Source organism: Micromys minutus, assembly GCF_963924665.1.
Source record: "Micromys minutus genome assembly, chromosome: 18".
Classification (NCBI taxonomy): Eukaryota; Metazoa; Chordata; class Mammalia; order Rodentia; family Muridae; genus Micromys; species Micromys minutus.
The window spans coordinates 7609343-7629384 of NC_137953.1; positions in this window are offsets into that span (position 1 = coordinate 7609343).

A 20042-nucleotide genomic window follows, 5' to 3' on the forward strand; every position below is an offset into this window, starting at 1 on the left:
TCCACTGTAAGGCATTTAATCTAAGGTCCCTTCTAGACTTTTAAGCAGACAAAGTAAAGATTGCTTCTTGGCTGCTAAAACTACAAATATAAGAGATAGAATACACACACACACACACACACACACACACACACACACACTCACACATACATGTATATATATATAACCAGTTTAATTTTCCATTGATTCAGAGATTACAAGTCTCCACTGACTTCACAGCAATGCCCTGGGTGCTGAATTGTTGGTTTCTGAGCAGCAGGCACTGTCTTCTTCATAAACTTTAATGCCTACTTTGCCTTTTCTTTTTCCTTGGCAGCCATCACAGCTTGCTCCCCTTATAAACTTCTGGCCCCTTGATCCTCTTGGCCACTCTAACAGGAAGATTTGTACCAATAATGGCTTGTTGGGATTTAACCACATGCTCAGTTCTTTTCGTCTTTATTTCTGGCTTCTTCTGTTTATCCATACAAAACTCCACTTTAAAAAGTCATGGGCTCACATCCCAGCGTGTCTGGAATAACACCATTCATGTCCTGGTCAAACCTTGAACTATTAAGACCTCATTGTGCCTTCACAAAACAGATGCTCACCAGGGAAGAGCAAAGATAACAGAGACCCACAATAATATTTTATTCATAAAACTACTGTGGTATCTTTGTGTTAGTAATTCATGTAACATGGTTCAACACATTTAATTTTTTTTTATTTTAATGTGACAAGTTTCTTAGTGTTAGTGACTTGCAGACCTGTTTTGTGAAAGAGTAAGAGGGTTCACCTGTTTAGCAACCAACATAGTGAAATGTATGAGATTTTCTACTAGCAACCAATGTGTTAATTATGTAAAACAAAAACACCAAAAGCATCAGGTATATAATTCCATAAAGAAAGTCAAAATAATGCTTCAGAACATTCATGTATCATTAGTTGCACTTGTGGTTTGGCTGTCTCTATGTAGAAGTGATATATTTCAATCCGTTATTGGTATATATCTTGTATTAGTATTATTATCTTATTTTTTTAATTTCTTTTTTAAAACAACTTTATTTTACAAAACAAAGATAAATGTACAAATTTTAAACATTTTTTGCTTAAAATTATACATTTTTGTCAGTACTTTGTTCAGATTTTAAAATAATTTTTACATAAAACTATATGAATATATATTTTTAGTCAGTACTTGATTTTTTCAAAGGCTTGACAGTATGCATTGAAAACCTAATAGTTACAATAAGCGTAAAGTACATGCAAAACAAAACGCAACAAGGGAATAGTCAAAGTCTTCTTGTTTTGTAAATATTTTTTTTGTTTTGTTTTCTTTATTTCTTGGACTTCATACAGTCTCTGAGTTGTTTCTGGGGGAGTACAAGCCTCTGGGGTTAGCATCTCACTATCAGTGACTGCATATTATGTCTGTTATTTTGTGACTTAGTTATCTCACTCAGGATGATATTTTCTAGGTGCAGCCATTTTCTTAAGAATTTGGTCAAGTCATTGTTTCTGGTGGCTGAGTAGTACTCCATTGTGTAAATGTACCACAATTTTTGTATCCATTCGTCTTCTGAAGGACATCTGGGTTCTCTCCAGCTTCTGGCTATTATAAATAGAGCTGATCCAGTAATGGAAACAGTGATGCAGGTTGTATCAGAATAGAGCATGTTGCATATGAGCCTAGTGGTAATACCTACTTAATAATCAGAAGCTCAATACTTGTTTCTTAAGATCAGTCACAAATAAAGAAAGTTTGAGAAGAAAAAAGGAGCTATCTTTAATCATAGATTATTTACATAAAATATGTAAATAGTACACTAATATTTATATGTAAATACAGTCATTTGCATAAACTATCCCCAAAGCATCAAGAAGTAAACTTCTGAAATACAGAAAATTTGCAGCTTATAAGATCACCTTGCAAAAGCCAGTTGCTTTCATATTTACCCCAATAAACAACTGCATTTTGATTTCCAAGCTACCTAAAGCCATATTTTTTTTTTTCTGTTTTGGAGTGTCTTGACAAATAGAATAGATGTTATCCAAATGTCTATTGGAGGCTGACTCTGTAAATCTAGACTTTAGTGGAAAAATAAAAAAAGAGTATAGCCCTTTAAAAATTCCTGCTCGAAAACCATTGATTCATATTCTTATATGTGTGGGTCTTACTGAGTTTAACTTGTGCTTTCAACATGGGAGTTTAATCTCCTTTATTTTCTTCTTTACTTTATATATATATATATATGTGTGTGTGTGTGTGTGTGTGTGTGTATATATATATTAAAACTAATTATGTCAAAATACATGGATTCATAGCAATTAATGCCTTCCCTATCTAAACAACGTCACCATGTAAATCTAAAATATTATCTCCCCCAAGATTAAACTGCAGACTCATTTATACTTTAATTGCCATATTCTCAGACAAGCCTCAGTGTCATTTCCATATAGATTTACTTATCTAGATGTGTGATTCAAAAGAAACCCTGCCATATAGATAAGGAAAAGTTTCAATCTGTGCTATGACCCCAAAGGCTGCTGTGAGAAAGACTTGGTGTCAGGTGCCACTGTGAGGTAGTGGAGACTTCAGAGGTAGGATGTCCTCACCTAACTGAGGGCATCCCCTGAATGTCCCCACTTTTCATCCTATCTTAGCATTGAAGAGTTAAATCTCCAATCATTCCTGACACGTTGTGAAACTACAGCTTCAAACAAGAAAGGTAACCCCTTTCCATCTTCTCAGTACTGTGATTTCAGCGTGCAGCATTAACTTACAGCTTCAGATTTAGCATGGGGTTTAGGAATCAAATCAACAATGCTGTGCTTGCATAGAAGTAATTTTTCCCACTAGATACTCATTTCTACTCCTAGAAAATTTGATAAATGGCATCAGTTTGTTGTTTCAGTTTTGTCTTAGGTCCTTAGTTTGTATCTGTCAGCAATGATGGGTAAATGCATGTCATCATCTTAAATGTTATTGGTGGAATTTGATAAGATCAGTATTAAATGACTACTAAATTTTTATTTGGATTCAACAGTGACATTATCAGTTGATTCTGGGCTTTTGCTTGTTATTATGTGACAGACAACTACCAGGATTCTATAATTGTTACTTTTTCTGCTTTTCAATTTCTCCTGGCCAGGGAATTCAATGTGCTTCTATGAGTTGCTCATTCATCTTCATGTAGATTATTTACTTTCACCAAGTCAATATTCATGCTCTTATCATTTTAATCCCATTATCATTTTACTTCTCTAATGTAATAATATCCTCATCCATTCCCCACATTAGTAAATTCAGAAACCTTCCTTTGATCAGTGCTAGTGAGGAAACATTTGAAATTTTAAATGTCCCAACTTTTGGTTCTTTCCTACTCTTCCCTATCTATTATTTTATTTCCTTTCCTAAACTGCCATTTAATCTCCATCTAAGGATTTATTTTAATGATGTGTATCTGGATAGGGGTGAGGATGCATGTGTGACTCCATGCCTGCAAAGGTCAGAAGAAGGTGTCACAGTCTCTGGCAGCTTGACGTAGATATCCTAGAGATCTCAACTCTTTGAGACTCATTAAGTGATCACAACCAGAGAGCCACCTTTCCAGCGTCTAACCATGATACTTGTGTGCTGAGTGACTTATCTGTGCAGTCAGTCACTTGGCAGGGAGCATGAAGCGAATATAGACACTCCTTTCCCTCCCTTCCTGTCATTCATGTCCTGCTCTATTGTAATCTACTCAGTTCTCAATATCCCCTCTGCATGTCTTAAAGTTTACATGTCTCTCAATTCACACTTTAACATGAAACTTAGCAGCTTTAAATTAATGTTCAGATGTCAAGTTGTAAACTGTGAAATTAGCATATTATACTGCTTTCCTGATTCTCATCGGTTCTGAGGCTTGGGTTCCCACTTGTTTCTGGTGTTTTCTTTACACTTGTATTAAATCTGCACATTTTGTTGAGTTCCCAGAGCAACAAGAATCTGATTTTTAGAGATGCTCATATCCCGCTATTAGAGTGAAATGGAGGTTTATGGAACACTGTATATGTTTTTCATTTCTGTGCATTGTTATTCCTCAGATTTGAGAGCACAGTGTTACATTGGAGATGAGTTTTATTATTTTCTTTCACAGTTGAGTTCTTTTTTTTTTTGTAGCTGTTTCTAGAGTTACATTCATTAGCTTCACATTAAATTCAGATTTCTGCAATTCAGCATTCATCATTTTTATTGTAGTAAAAGTACATATACAAAATATAATACCTTAGCTGTTTGAAATGTGTTGTAGTGCGCTGTTCACTAAATGCTTTTTGTTATGGTTTCAGTTACAGAAATTTGCTCTTGCAAACCTGAAACTAGTAGTTATTGATAAACAAGCTCATTGACCACTCGCCCCACAGCCATTGGCAAGAATAGCATCACTTTCTCTTCCTAAGCATTTTAGACTCCAGAAGGTCAGAGATGTCCAGTTTTACCTTTTATGGCCATGACAGGCTTATTTTGGTAAGCAGGAGATTTACATCTCAGAATAAATGTTAGGATTTCCTCCCTCTTACAAATAACAGTCCATTATCTGCCCACATGTGTCTGTAAGACAATCATCTGTCCTTAACATTCAATTACCTCCACCAACGACTACTTTTGAATGACCTTTCAGAAGTGTTTTAAGGTCAAGGTTTGATTAGGATGTCCCATGTTTTCTAGTGTGACTGGTGGCACCCAGTGTATGCCTAGTAGTCTTACCAGTTCACATTCCTATCAATGAGGAGCAAATGTTTTATTTCCTGCAAGTCAACATATTGTTCTTTGGTGGTTGTCACTCGTGTTAGTCTTTTAAATTGGCTAGTCTAACATGTGAGATAAATCTATTTGATTTGGATTTCCCTAGCTATTATTTTCCTTACGAAGCTTTCTTCTCTGTTATTTGCTAAATATTTGAATTTGACTAATAGCAAATAAAACTTTTTCTGGAACTTGTCTTAAGTCAATATATTTTCTGTTCCTTGGAGGGGTTAAATTAATGCTGTGCACCTTTATAGTTACTATATTTCCTTCTTTCTCTGTCTTTAGATATATGTCAATAAGGGTGTGGTTTCCCTCTCCCTTTCTGAGTGCTTATATATTTCTCTGCCTTTGTTCTGGTTTGCTTTTATTTCTGTCATTAAAAAATATGATCAAAAACAACTTGAAGAGGAAAAGATTTATTTCAGCTGCCACTCTCAGGTGACACTGATCACTGAGGGAAGTCAAGGCAAGAACTCAAGGCAAAACCTAAAGCTGATCATGGAGGGGTGCAGATTACTGACTTACCCCCATGGCTTGCTGAGTCAGCTATCTTATACAACCCAGACTTACTGTGCTGGGTTTTAAGGTACTGGAAGGTGGAAGTGAGAAATGGTACAGGGCACTGTCCACAGTGAGCTGGGATCTCTCATGTTAGTCATCAATCAAGAAAATACATGATAGACTTGCCTCCAGGCCAGTCTGAAGGAGACATATTCTCATCTGAGGTTCCCTCTTCTCAAGTGACTCTAGCTTATCCATAGTTGACAAAAACCTAACCAGCGTGTCTCTCTTTAACCTGATCTTTCTCTCTCTTTTTATTCTATCATATTAACACATTCTATGTAAAACCATTCCTTTTATTTGATACTTACACAGTGAAATCTTCAATTTTTTTCTCTTAACAATGATTTGGTATATTGAACATTTTTTTTGCAATTTTATTGCATATGTTGTGTATTTACATTTCAAGTGTTATCTGCTTTACATGTTCATCCCTCTTCCATCCCGTATCCTTTTTCGTCTATGAGAATATTCCTCTTCCTACCCATACATTCCCACCTTACTGCCCTGGCATTCCCCTACACTTGGAAAATGAGCCTACACAGGACAAAGGTCTTACCCCTCTATTGATGTCAGGTAATGCCATCCTTTCCTACATATGCAGCTAGAACAATGGGTCCCTCCATGTGTATTCTTTGGTTGGGAGATTAGTTCCTAGGAGCTCTGGAGTACCTGGATGGTTGATAATATTCTTCTTCCTGTGGGGTTGCAAACATCTTCAGTTTCATTAGTCCTATCTCTAACTCCTCCAGTGGCGTCCCAAGTTCAGCTCCATAGTTAGCTGCAAACATTCTCATCTGTGTCAGTAAGGATCTAGCAGAGCCTCTCAGTCGACATACATATCAAATACTGCCAGTAACTACTTTTTGACATTAGCAATAGTGACTGGATTTGGTGGCTGCATATGGGATGGATTCCCAGGTAGGGCAGTCTTAGCTTGACCTTTCCTTCAGTCTCTTCTCCACACTTTTCTGTGTATTTACTCCCATGAGTATTTTGTTCTCACTTCTAATAAATGCTGAAGCAGCCACATTTTGTTCTCCTTTTTTTTTTTTTTTTTTAAGCTTCATAGGGTCTGTGAATTATATCCTGAGTGTTCCAGGCTTTTGGGCTAATATCCACTTAGCAGGAAGTACATAGCATGTGCAGGTTTTTTTTTTTTTTTTTTTTTAAGATTTTTTTGTTTGTTTTGTGAATGGGTTACCTCACTCAGGATGATAGTCTCTAGTTTCATCTATTTGCCTAAGAATTACATGAAGGCATTGTTTTTAATACTTGAATAGTATCCATTGTATAAATTTACCAACTTTTCTGTATCTATTCCTCTGTTGAAGGAGATCTTATTTCCAGCTTCTGGTTATTATAAATAACAATGCTGATAACATAGTAAAGCATGTGTCATTTTATATATTAAAGTATTATTTGGGTATATGCCCAGAAGTAGAATACCTGGGTCCCAGGTAGTACTATGTCCAATTTTTGGAGAAACCTCCAGACTGCTTTCCAGAGTGGTTGTCCAAGCTTGCAACCCCACCAAAAATGCGAGAGTGATCCTCTTTCACCACATCATTACCAGCATCTGCTGTCACCTCAGTTTTTTTATTATTATTATTTCATCCATTCTGACTGATGTGAAGTAGACTCTCAGGACTGTTTTGATTTGTATTTTCCTGAAGATTAAGGATGTTGAACATTTCTTTAGGTGCTTAGTGCTCATTTGACATTCTTCAATTAAGATTATTTTTTATTATTTCTGTGCCCCATTTTTAAATAGAGTTATTGTTTCTCTGGAGTCTAACTTTTTGAGTTTTTTTTGTATATATAAGATATTAGGCCTTGATCAGATGCAGAATTGGCAAAAATCTTTTCCCAATCTGTTGGTTGCTATTTTGTCCTAATGACAGTGTCCTTTGTCTTACAGAATCTTTGCAATTTTATGAGGTCCCATTTGTCAATTGTTGATCTTAGACCATAAGCTTTTCAATTTCAAAAAATTCCTTTGGTCTATTCTTGATCTTAGTGCATAAGCCATTGGTGTTCTGTTCAGGAAATATTTCCCTGTGACTATGTATTCTGTTTCCCCTCTTTCTCCTCTACTGGGTTTATTGTATGTAGGTTTATGTGGAGTTCCTTAATCCTCTTGGACTTGAGCTTAGGAAAAGGCTATAAGAATGAATAAATGTCCATTCTTCTACATGCTGACCTCCAGTTGAACCAGCACCATTTGTTCACAATGCTTTCATTATTCCACTAGATGGTTTTAGCTTCTTTGTCAAAGATAATAATGACGTTAGGGGTATATGGGTTCATTTCTTGGTCTTCAGTTCTATCCCATTGATCCACCTGCCTGTCTCTGTACTAATATAATGCAGTTTTTATCAGGATTGATCTGTAATACAACTTGAGGTCAGAGACAGTGATTACTCCAGAATTTCTTTTATTGTTGAAAATAGTTTTTGATAACCTGGGTTTTTTGTTATTCCAAATGAATTTTCAAATTTCTCTTAAAATTTGATTTTAAGATTGCATTAAATCTGTACATGGCTTTTAGCAAATTAGCCATTTTTACTATATTAATCCTGCCAATCCATGAGCATGTGTGATATTTCCATCTTCTGGGATATTTTTTTCGGTTTTTATCAGAGACTTGAAGTTCTTGTCATATATAATTTTCATGTGCTTGGTAAGAGTCACTCTAAGATATTTTATATTATTTATGATTATTGTGAAGGATATGGTTTTTATAATTTATTTATATGCTTCTTTATTCTCTGAGTAAAGGAAGGCTACTTACTTTTTACTTAATTTTATACCCAGCCACATTTCAGAAGTTGTTTATCAGTTTTGGGAATTCTCTGGTGAAAGTTTTGCAGTCACATGATTATACTATCATATCATCTTCAAAGAGTGATATTTTGACTTCTTCCTTTACAAATTGTATCCCTTTGAGCTCTTGTTGTCTAATTGCTCTAGTTATAACTTCAATTACTATATAAATAGGTAGAGGGAGAGTGGGTAGCATTTTCTATTCTCTAGTTTTAGTGGCATTGCTTCAAGTTACTCTCCATTTAGTTTGATGTTATATCAGTTTGATGTATATTACTTTTGCTATGTTTAAGCATGAGAGCTGCATTCCTGATGTTCCCAAGACATTCCACATGAAGAGGTATTGTGTTTTGTCAGCATCTAATGAGATGATCATGTGGTCTTTTTTTCTTGAATTTGTTTACACAGTGAATTATTTTGATGGATTTCAGTATACTGAGCCTTTCCTTCATCTCTGTGTTGATGCCTACTTGATCATGGTAAATGTTCATTTTGATGGGTTTTTAGATTCAGTTTTCGAGAATTTTATTGAGCATTTTGCATCAATATTTACAAGGAATCTTGGTGTGAAGTTCCCTTTCTTTGTAGGGTCTTTATGTGGTTTAGGTATGAGAGTAATTGTGACTTTGTTAATATATTCTGTAAAGTTCCTTCTGTTTCTATCTTGTGAAATAGTTTGAAGCATTTTTGTATTATTTCTTCTATGAAGCTGTCATAGAATTCTGTACAAAACCCATCTTTTCCTGGGCATTTTTATTTGGGAGACTTTGAATTATAAATTATATTTTTAGGGGTTATGGAACTATTAAACGATTTTTCTGCTCCTGATATAGCTTTGGTACCTGCTATCTGTCTAGGAAATTGTTCATTTCTTCTAGATTTTTCAGTGTTGTTGAGTATAGGCTTTTGTAGGAGTATGTGATGACTCTTTAAATTTCCTCAGTTTCTGCTGTTATGTCTCCCTTTTCATTTCTGATTTTGTTAATTTGAATATTGTTTCTGTGTCCTCTGGAGAGTCTGGCTAAGGTTTTATCTACCTTTTTGATTTTCTCAGAGAACCAGCTCCTGGTTTTATTGTATAGTTCTTTTTGTTTCTATTGGTTGATTTCAACTCTGAGTTTGATCAATACCCTCCCTCTACTCCAGTTGTTTGTATATGATTTATTTTTTATCTGGGCCTTTTAGGTGTTCTGTCAAGCTTTTAGTGTATGCTCTCTACAATTTCTTTTTGGAAGCACTTACAGCTATGAATTTTCCTCTTAGCAATGCATTCATTGTGTCCCATAATTTTGGGTAGGTCTTGCTTTCATTTTCATTAAAATTTAACAAGTCTTTAACTTCTTCATTTCATTCTTGACAAATTTATCATTGAGAAGAACATTCTCTAGCTTCTAAGTGTATGTTGTCTTTCTCTTGTTTTTGTTGTTATTGAAGAACAGCCTTAGACTACAATGATCTTATAGAATGCATGGGATTAGTTACATCTTCTTGCATCTGTTGAGGCTTGTTTTGTGACCAATTATGTGGTCAGTTTTTGAGAAGGTACCATGAGGTTCTGAGAAGAAAATTCATTCTTTTGTTTTAAGATGAGATATTCTACAGGTATCTGTTACATCCATTTAATTCATAACTTCTGTTAGTATTCTGTATCCCTGTTTAGTTTCTGTTTTTCTGATCTGTCTATTTCTGAGAGTGCAGTGTTAAATTCCCCCACTATTATTGTTTGAGGTTCAATGTGTGATTTGAGCTTTAGTAAAGATTCTGTTATTACTGTGGGTGCCCTTGAACTTGGAGCATAGATATTCAGAATTGAGAGTTCATCCTGGTGGATTTTTTTTTTTTTTGACAAGTAAAAAGTGTCCTTCCTTACCTTTTTTGATAACTTTTTGTTGAAAGTTGATTTCATTTGATATTAGAATGGCTTTGCCAGGTTTTCTTGAGACCATTTGTTTGGAAATTTTTCCAGCCCTTTACTCTGAGATAGTGTCTGTCTTTTCACTGAGGTACACCTCCTGTATGCAGCAAGATGCTTGGTCTTGTTTACATAGCCAATCTTTTAGTCTATGTCTTCTTAATGGGGAATTTCATCCATTGATGTTCAGAGATATTAAGGAATAGTGATTGTTCCTTCATGGTATTTTTGTTGTTAAAGATAGAATTATGTTTGTTTGGCTATCTTTTGTGTTTGTTGAAAAAAGATTGCTCTCCTGCTTTTTCTATGGTGTAGCTTCTCTTCTTGTGTTGGAGTTGTTCATCTATTATCCTTTGTAAGGCTGGATTTGTGAAAATATATTTTGTATTTTGGTTTTGTCATGGAATATTGTGATTTTTTCATTTATGGCAATTGAGAGTTTTCTAGAAATAGAAGCCTGGGCTGGAATTGTAGTTCTCTTAAGGTCTATATAACATCTTCCCAGAATCTTCAAGCTTTAATAATCTCTGTTGAAAAGTCTGGTGTAATTTTGATAGGTCTGCCTTTATATATCACTTGACTTTGTTTTCTTACTGCTATTAATACTTTTTCTTCCTTTTAGCATATGGTGCCTTGACTATTATGTGACAGGAGAAAATTATTTTCTGGTCTAATCCATTTGCAGTTCTGTATGCTTCTAGTATGTTCATGGGCATTCCTTTCTTTAAGGTAGGGGAATTTTATTAATTTATTTTGAAGATATTTACTGGCCCATTAAGTTGGGAATCTTCACTTTCTTCTATACTTATCCTTAGGTTTGGTCTTCTTATTGTGTCCTAGATTTCCTGGATGTTTTGGGTTAGGAGCTTTTGGCATTTTCTTGGATCATTGTGTCATTGTTTTCTATGGTAACTTCTGCCTGGAAATTCTCTCTTCTGTCTCTTGCATTCTGTTGGTGATGCTTGCATATATGACTCAGAATCTCTTTCCTAGGTTTTCTATTTCTAAGATTGTCTCTCTTTTTGGTTTATTCATTGTTTCTATCTTCAATTTTTGATCCTGGATGGTTTTGTTTAATTTTGTCATCTGTTCTGTTGTGTTTTTCTGTAGTTCTTTATGGGTTTTTGTCTTTTCTCTTTAAGAGATTCTACGTGTTTACCTGTTTTATCCTGTATTTCTTTAAGGGAGTTATTTATGTCTTTTTAAAGTCCTGAATCACCATGGGATATGATTTTTAAATTTGAATCTTGGTTTTAGGTGTTTTGGGTATCCAGGGCTTGTTGCGGTGGAACAATGCTATTCCGATGATGCCAAGTAGCCTTGGTTTTTTTTGCTTGGGAACTTGGACTTCCCTCTCCCCATCAGGTTATCTCTGGTGTTAATTGGTCTTACTCTCCCTGACTGGAGCTTGTACCCCATGTGGGCCTGTGAGCCTGTGATCTTAGAAGTGTATGCACTCCTGAAAGACTATCTCTTTCCAGGCTGTGTTTGGATATGAAGGACTGTTAGTCAGCCTTTGCTCTGGGTGTAGATGAAAACTGAAATGATCCTCTCTCAGGTCGTTCTTAGGTTCCTGTATTCTGTGTGGTCCTGGTGGGTTCTTCTGAATAATTAGTGGAGCTATAGTTGTATCTTAACTGTGGCTTAGGATTGAGAGCACTCCTGGGAGACCAGCTCTCTTTAGGCAGGATTTGGGTATGGGGAGGGCTGTGTAATAGCTTTAGCTCTGGGTGCAAATAGAGATGGGAAGTATCCAGACTGTTCCATGATTCCAGTATCCTTGAACTCCTGGTGAGTCCACCTTTTGACTATTATTAAAACGAAGGTGTTGGTCTCATCTATGGGCTTAAGAACAAGAGCACTCTTGGAAGACTGGCTCTCTCTGGACGGTATTTGGGTATGGAGCACCTGGGGGGCAGCCTTAGCCAAATCTAATTTCTCATGCTTTACCCCAAACATTTTGCATTCAATGCCTTATTCATTTACCCAATTTTGTCTTTTCTCCTGGCTGCTCATGTAAAATCTTAGTATTCCAAAGAGTTGAAAAAAATGTTTTAAATTCAGATTGGTTCATAAGATATCTTACTAACTCCCAAAATATTTGATCTGGATTAGAAGCTGAACTACTTTTTAATTTACACAAGAAATCTGTACAAATATATGTATTTCAGAGGATTTCCAGTTGATAAAACCCAGATATTTTGACTTCATCCATCTAATAAATGGCATATATTATAGTATTTCTGTTCTTATTAAATATACAAATAAACAAAATAATAGAATAAACATTAATTACTATGCTATGCCAACTTTGGTACTTCTCATCTATGCAAAAATGTTGTCCCCCTTCTCTATTTTCTTCCATATGCATAGTCCTAGTTTCATGTGGAGCTCGTTGATCCACTTGGACTAGAGAGTTGCAAAATAAATAAATAAAAAAATAAATAAAATAATAAGAAGAAGGTATCAATTTGCATTCTTCTGCATGCTAACTGCCAGTTAAACCGGCACCATTTATTGAAAAGGCTGTAGTTTTTCCATTGAATGTTTTTAGCTTCATTGTCAAAATCAAGTGAACGAAGTTGTGTGGATTCATTTCTGGCTCTTTGATTCTGTTCCATTGGTCTACCTGTCTGTCTCTGTAACAATGCCATGCAGTTCTTATCACAATTAATCTGTAATTCAGACTGACGTTAGGAATCCCCATAAGATTTTTGATATTTGAGAATTGTTTTTGTTTTGATTTTTTGCTATCCTGGATTTTTTAATTATTCCAAATGAGTTTTCAAATTACTCTTTCTAACTCTGTGAAGAGTTGAGTTGGGATTTTGATGGGAATTCCATTGAATTTGTAGATTGCCTTAGCCTAGATGGCCATTTTTACAGTGTTGATCATTCCAATTCATGAGCATGGGGGATCTTTACATCTTCTGAGATCTTCAATTTCCTTCTTCAGAAACTTGAGGTTCTTGTAGTACAGATCCTTGATTACATGATTAAGGTCAAACCAAGGTATTTTATATTCTTTGTGAGTATTGTGAAGGGAGTCATTTCTCTAATTTCTTTTAGAAATTTCCCCTTTGAGTAGAGGAAAGCAACTGACTTTTTTGATTTAGTTTTATATCCAGCTAGTTTGCTGAAGGTGTTTATTAAGTGTAAAAATTTCCTGGTATAATTTTTGTGGTCACTAAAATATACTATCATATCAAATGCAAATAGTGATATTTCAACTTTTTCTTTTCCAATTTTTATACCTTTGACCACTTTTTGTTGTCTTATTGCTCTGCCTAGTAGTTCAAGTACTATATAGAATTGGTAGGGAGAGAGTGGTCAGATTTAATTCTAAAAAGTCTTTGATTTCTTTCTTTATTTGTTCCTTGGCCAAGTTATCATTGAGTAGAACATTGTTTAACTTCCATATGTATGTGGGTTTTTTGTTGTTGTTGCTATAATTGAAGACCAGCCTTAGTCCATGGTGATCTAATGGAATTCGTAGAATTATTTTGATTTTCTTGTATCTGTTGAGGCCTGTTTTGTGACTGAAATATAGTCAATTTTGCTGAAGGTGCCATGAGGTACTGAGTAGAAGGTATATTCTTTTGTTTTAGGATGAAATATTCTATAAATGTCTGTCAAATCCAATTGTTTCATAACTTCTGTTAGTTTCACTGTGTCTCTGTTCAGGTTCTGCATTCATGATATGTTTATTGATGACATTAGCATGCTAAATTCTCTCACTATTATTGTGTGTGGTATAATATATGCTATATCTTTAATAGAGTTTCTTTTATGAATGTAAGTAATCTTGAATTTGGAGCATAGATGTTCATCTTGATAGATTTTTCTTTTTTTTTTTTAAACGACTTTATTTTGCAAAACAAAGATAAATGTAAAGATTTTAAACATTTTTTGCTAAAATTATACATTTTTGTCAGTACTGTTTTTTCAGACATTAAAATAAATTTTACATAAAACCATGTGAATATGTTTTTTAGTCAGTACTTGATTTTTTTCAAGGGCTTGACAGTATGCATTGAAAACCTACTAGTTGCAATAAGCGTAAAGTACATGCAAAACAAAACGCAACATGGAAATAGTCAAAGTCTTCTTGTTTTGTGAATATATGTATAGTTTTTGTTTTCTTTATTTCTTGGACTTCATACAGTCTGTGAGTTGTTTCTGGGGGAGTGCAAGCCTCTGGGGTTAGCATCCCACTATCAGTGACTGCATATTATGTCTGTTCTTTTGTGACTGGGTTATCTCACTCAGGATGATCTTCTCTAGATGCAGCCATTTTCTTAAGAATTTGGTTAAGTCATTGTTTCTGGTGGCTGAGTAGTATTACATTGTGTATATGTACCACAATTTTTGTATCCATTCGTCTTCTGAAGGACATCTGGGTTCCTTCCAGCTTCTGGCTATTATAAAAAGAGCCACTATGAACATTTTAGTGCATATATCTTTGTTGTGTATTAAAGTGTCTCTGGGGTATATGCCCAGAAGTGGAATAGCTGAGTCTTCAGGTAGTACTATATCCAATTTTCTGAGGTATCGCCAGACAGATTTCCAGAGTGGTTGTATTAGCTTGCAACCCCACCAACAGTGGAGAAGTGTTCCTATTTCTCCGCAGCCTCGCCAGCATCTGCTGTTATCTGAGTTTTGGATCTTGGCCAATCTGACTGGTGTGAGGTGGAATCTTAGGCTTGTTTTGATTTGCATTTCCCTGATGGCTAAGGATGTCGAGCACTTCCTCAGATGTTTCTCGGCCATTCGGTGTTCCTCAACTGAAAATGATTTGTTTAGCTCTGTACCCCATTTTTTAATAGGGTTATTTGATTCTCTGGTGTCTAGCTTTTTGAGTTCCTTGTACACCTTGGATATTAGGCCTCTATCTGATGTGGTGTTGGTAAAGATCTTTTCCCATTCTGTTGGTTGCCGTTTTGTTTTCTTGACGATGTCCTTAGCCTTACAGAAACTTTGCAATCTTATTAAGTCCCATTTGTTAATCTTTGACCTTAGAGCTTGAGCCATTGGTGTTTTGTTCAGGAAATTTTCTCCTGTGCCTATGTGTTCTAAGGTTTTCCCTACTTTCTCATCTAATACTTCGAGTGTATCTGGTTTAATGTGGAGATCTTTAATCCACTTACACTTGAGCTTTGTACAAGGAGATAAGAACGGGTCTATTTTCATTCTTTTGCATGTTGAGTGCCAGTTGGACCAGCACCATTTGTTAAATAGGCTGTCCTTTTTCCATTGAATGTTTACTGCTCCTTTGTCAAAAATCAGGTGACCATATACATGAGGGCTCATTTCTGGATCTTCTATTCTATTCCATTGATCCACTTGCCTATTTCTGTACCAGTACCATGCAGTTTTCAACACAATTGCCTTGTAATATAGCTTGAGGTCAGGGATAGTGATTCCCGCAGATGTTTTTTTGTTGTTGAGGATGGATTTCGCTATTCTAGGTCTTTTGTTATTCCATATGAAATTGCACATTGATCTTTCCAATTCCATGAAGAACTGGGTTGGAATTTTGATGGGGATTCCATTGAATCTGTAGATTGCTTTTGGTAGGATGGCCATTTTTAAGATGTTGATCTTTCCAATCCATGAGCATGGGAGATTTTTCCATTTTCTGAGATCCTCCTCAATTTCTTTCTTTAGAGGTTTGAAGTTCTTGTCATACAGGTCCTTTACTTCCTTAGTTAGAGTCACACCAAGGTATTTCATAGTTTTTGTAACTATTGTGAAGGGTACCTTTTCCCTAATTTCTTTCTCCACATGTTTGTCCTTTGAGTATAGGAAGGCTACTGATTTGTTTGAGTTAATTTTGTATCCGGCCACTTTGCTGAACTTGTTTATCAGCTGTAGGAGTTCTCTGGTGGAATTTTTGGGGTCACTCAAGTACACTATCATGTCATCGGCAAAGAGTGATGTTTTTATCTCTTCCTTTCCGATTTGTATCCCCTTGATCTCCTTTTGCTGTCTAATTGCTCTAGCCAGGACTTCTAGTACTATGTTGAATAGGTAGGGAGAGAGTGGGCAGCCTTGTCGAGTCCCTGATTTTAGTGGGATTGCTTCAAGTTTCTTGCCATTAAATTTGATGTTGGCTGTTGGTTTGCTGTATATTGCTTTTATTATGTTTAAATATGGGACTTAGATTCCTGTTCTTTCCAGGACTTTTAACATGAAGGGGTGTTGGATTTTGTCGAATGCTTTCTCAGCATCTAGTGAGATGACCATGTGATTTTGGTCTTTAAGTTTGTTTATATGGTGGATTACATTGATGGATTTCCTTATGTTAAACCATCCCTGCATCCCAGGGATGAAGCCTACTTGGTCATGATGAATGATGGTTTTGATGTGTTCTTGGATTCGGTTTGCAAGGATTTTGTTGAGTATTTTTGCATCAATGTTCATAAGTGAGATTGTTCTGAAGTTCTCTTTCCATGTAGGGTCTTTGTGTGGCTTAGGTACGAGGGTTATTGTAGCCTCAAAAAATGAGTTGGGTAATATTCCATCTGATTCTATCTTTTGGAATAGCTTGGCGAATATTGGTGTTATATCCCCAATAAATGTCTGATAAAATTCTGCACCGAACCCGTCTGGACCTGGGCTTTTTTTGGTTGGGAGGCTTTTGATGACTTCTTCTATTTCTTTAGGTGTTATAGGGTTATTTAGATGGTGTACTTGGTCCTGGTTCAACTTTGGGACCTTGTATCTGTCTAGGAATTCGTCCATTTCCTCCAGATTTTCTAATTTTGTGGAGTATAAGTTTTTGTAGTAGGATCTGATGATTTCTTGAATTTCCTTAGTTTCAGTTGTTATGTCACCACTTTCCTTTCTGATTTTGTTAATTTGGATACTCTCTCTTTGCCCTTTAGTTAGTCTGTCTAGGGGTTTATCAATCTTGTTGATTTTCTCAAAGAACCATCTCTTTGTTTTGTTGATTTTTTCAATGGTTTTTTTTTTTGTTTCTATTTGGTCTATTTCTGCCCTAATTTTGATTATTTCTTGCCGTCTACTCTTTTTGGGTATATCTGCTTCCTTTTGTTCTAGTGCTTTTAGCTGTGCTGTCAGGTTGCTGATGTGAGCTTTCTCCAGTTTCTTCTTGGAAGCACTTAGGGCAATGAGTTTTCCTCTCAATACTGCTTTCATTGCATCCCATAAGTTTGGGTATGTTGTGTTTTCGTTTTCGTTGAATTCTAGAAAATCCTTAATTTCTTTCTTTATTTCTTCTTTGACCCTGCTATCCTTTAACAGAGTGTTGTTTAGTTTCCATGTGTATGTGGGCATTTTGTTGTCTTTGTTGTTGTTAAAGACCAGCCGTAGACCATGGTGATCTGAGAGGATGCATGGGAGTATTTCAATCTTCTTATATCAATGAAGGCTCGTTCTGTGTCCAATTATGTGGTCAATTTTCGAGAAGGTGCCATAGGGTGGTGAGAAGAAGTTGTATTCTTTTACTTTAGGATAGTATGTTCTGTATATATCTATTAATTCTAGTTGGTTCAAAGTCTCTGCTAGTTTTGCAGTGTCCTTGTTCAGTTTCTGTTTCCCTGATCTGTCCATTGGTGAGAGTGGGGTGTTAAAGTCTCCCACTATTATTGTGTGGGGTGAAATGTATTTTTTGAGCTTTAGTAGAGTTTCTTTTATGAATGTGGGTGATTTTTTATTTGGAGCATATATGTTAAGGATTGAGAGTTCCTCCTGACAGATTTCCCCGGTAATAAGTAAAAAGTGTCCTTCTTTATCTTTTTTGATAACTTTTGGTTGGAAATTTACTTTATTCGATATTAGAATAGCCACTCCAGCTTGCTTCTTGGAGCTGTTTGCTTGGAAGTTTTTTTCCCACCCTTTTACTCTGAGATAGTGTCTGTCTCTGTCTCTGAGATGAGTTTCCTGTATGCAGCAAAAGGCTGGATTTTGTTTATGAATCCAGTCTGATAGTCTATGTCTCTTTATTGGGGAGTTGAGACCATTTATGTTAATAGATATCAAGGAATAATTGTTTCTGTTTCCTGCCATTTTTGCTTTTTTGGGTTGAGTTGTGTCTGTGTTTTTTTCTTTAGTTTTCTTGTTTAGGAGTTTTCTTGTTTTTACTAGGCTGTATTTTCCCTCCTTGTATTGGGTTTTCCACCTATAATTCGTTGTAGTACTGGGTTTGTGGTCAGATATTGTGTGAATTTTGATTTGTCTTGAAATATCTTTGTCTCTCCATCGATGGTGATTGATAGTTTTGCTGGGTATAGCAGCTTGGGCTGGCACTTGTGCTCTCTTAAGGAGTGCATGATGTCTCTCCAGGCTCTTCTAGCTTTCATAGTCTCTGTTGAGAAATCGGGTGTGAGTCTGATTGGTCTGCCTTTATATGTTACCTGACCTTTTTCCCTTACTGCTTTTAGTATTCTTTCTTTACTTTGGGCACTTGATGTTTTTACTATTATGTGTCGGGAGGTATTTCTTTTCTGGTCCAACCTATTTGGAGTTCTGAAGGCTTCTTTTATGCTCGTGGTCATCTCATTCTTGAGGGTAGGGAAGTTTTCTTCTATGATTTTGTTGAAGATATTTACTGTGCCTCTTAGTTGATACTCTTCTCCCTCTTGTATTCCTATTATCCTTAGGTTCGGTCTTCTCATTGTGTCTTGTATTTCCTGGACATTTTGGGTTAGGATCTTTTTGTTTTTTGCATCTTCTCTGGCTGTTTTGTCTATGTTTGCAATGTTGTCTTCTGCCCCCGAGATTCTCTCCTTGATCTCTTGTAATCTGTTGGAAATGCTTGCTTCTGTGACTCCTGATTTCTTTTTTTGGTGTTCTGACTCTAGGGTTATCTCTTTTAGCGCTTTCTTTATTGTGTCAATTTCTGTTTTAATTTCCCTCTTCCATTCCTTTATTTCTTTGGTTCTGTTTTCGTCTCGTTCTTTGAGTTCTTTGAGTGTTTTTCTTGTTTCTTCTTTAAAAGCTTCTGAATCTTTTTGCTTTTCCTCCCTTTCTTGTTTAAGTAACTCTATCAGCGTCTTGAGGCATGTTTTCAGGTCTGTGTCTTCTTTCTCTGGAGTGTTTGGAATTCCTATGTTTGCTACTATTGGAGAGCTGGGTTCTGGTGTTGCTAGATTGTCTTGGTTTCCTTGGGATATACTCTTTCTCTTTCCTCTTGCCATTTTGTTGTCAGTGATATGTTCTTGCCTTTCCCTTGTATCTGGTCTGTGTCCCTGGTACACTTTCCGTGTGCACTCCTCAGAGATCTCTCTACTCCCCAGCAGCCCAGGTTCCGGGTGTCAGCTGGGACAGGCTCTGCTCTGCGTCCTGAAGTCGCCCCCGGGTGGGAACAGATGTTTCTAAGATCTGTTCCTGGTCACAGATGCTCAGCCTCTCCGAGCCACCTTTCCGGCTGGCTGTTGGGCCAGGCCCTGCTCTGTGTCCTGAAGTCGTCTCCGGGTGGGAACAGAAGTTTCTAAGATCTGTTCCCGGTCACTGGATCGGGGAGGACAGGGCAGGTCAGGGCAGGGGGTGCCCTTTCCGTGTGCACTCCGCAGAGATCCCTCTGCTCCCCCGCAGCCTAGGTCTCCCACTCACCAGTTGCTCAGCCTGTAGGAGCCGCCTTTCCGGCTGGTGGTTGGGCCAGGCTCTGCTCTGCCAGATTTTTCTTTTGATGTGTAAAAAGTTTCCTCCTTTGTCTTTTTTGATGAATTTTGGTTGAAAGTCTATTTTTTTGATATTAGGATATCCACTCCAGTTTGTTTCTTAGGACCATTTTCTTGGAAGATTTTTTCCCAATCTTCTACTCTGAGGTAGTGCCTGTCTTTGTTTGTTGTAACAGGATTGGTTTCTTGATTTTCCTTGGGTGAAGTTCCCCTTTTTGTGACAGAGTTTTCTGTTTATTATCCTTTGTAGAGGTGTATTTGTGGGAGGATATTGTGTCGGGAAGAATTTCTCTTCTGGTCCAGTCTATTTGGGTTTCTGTAGGCTTCT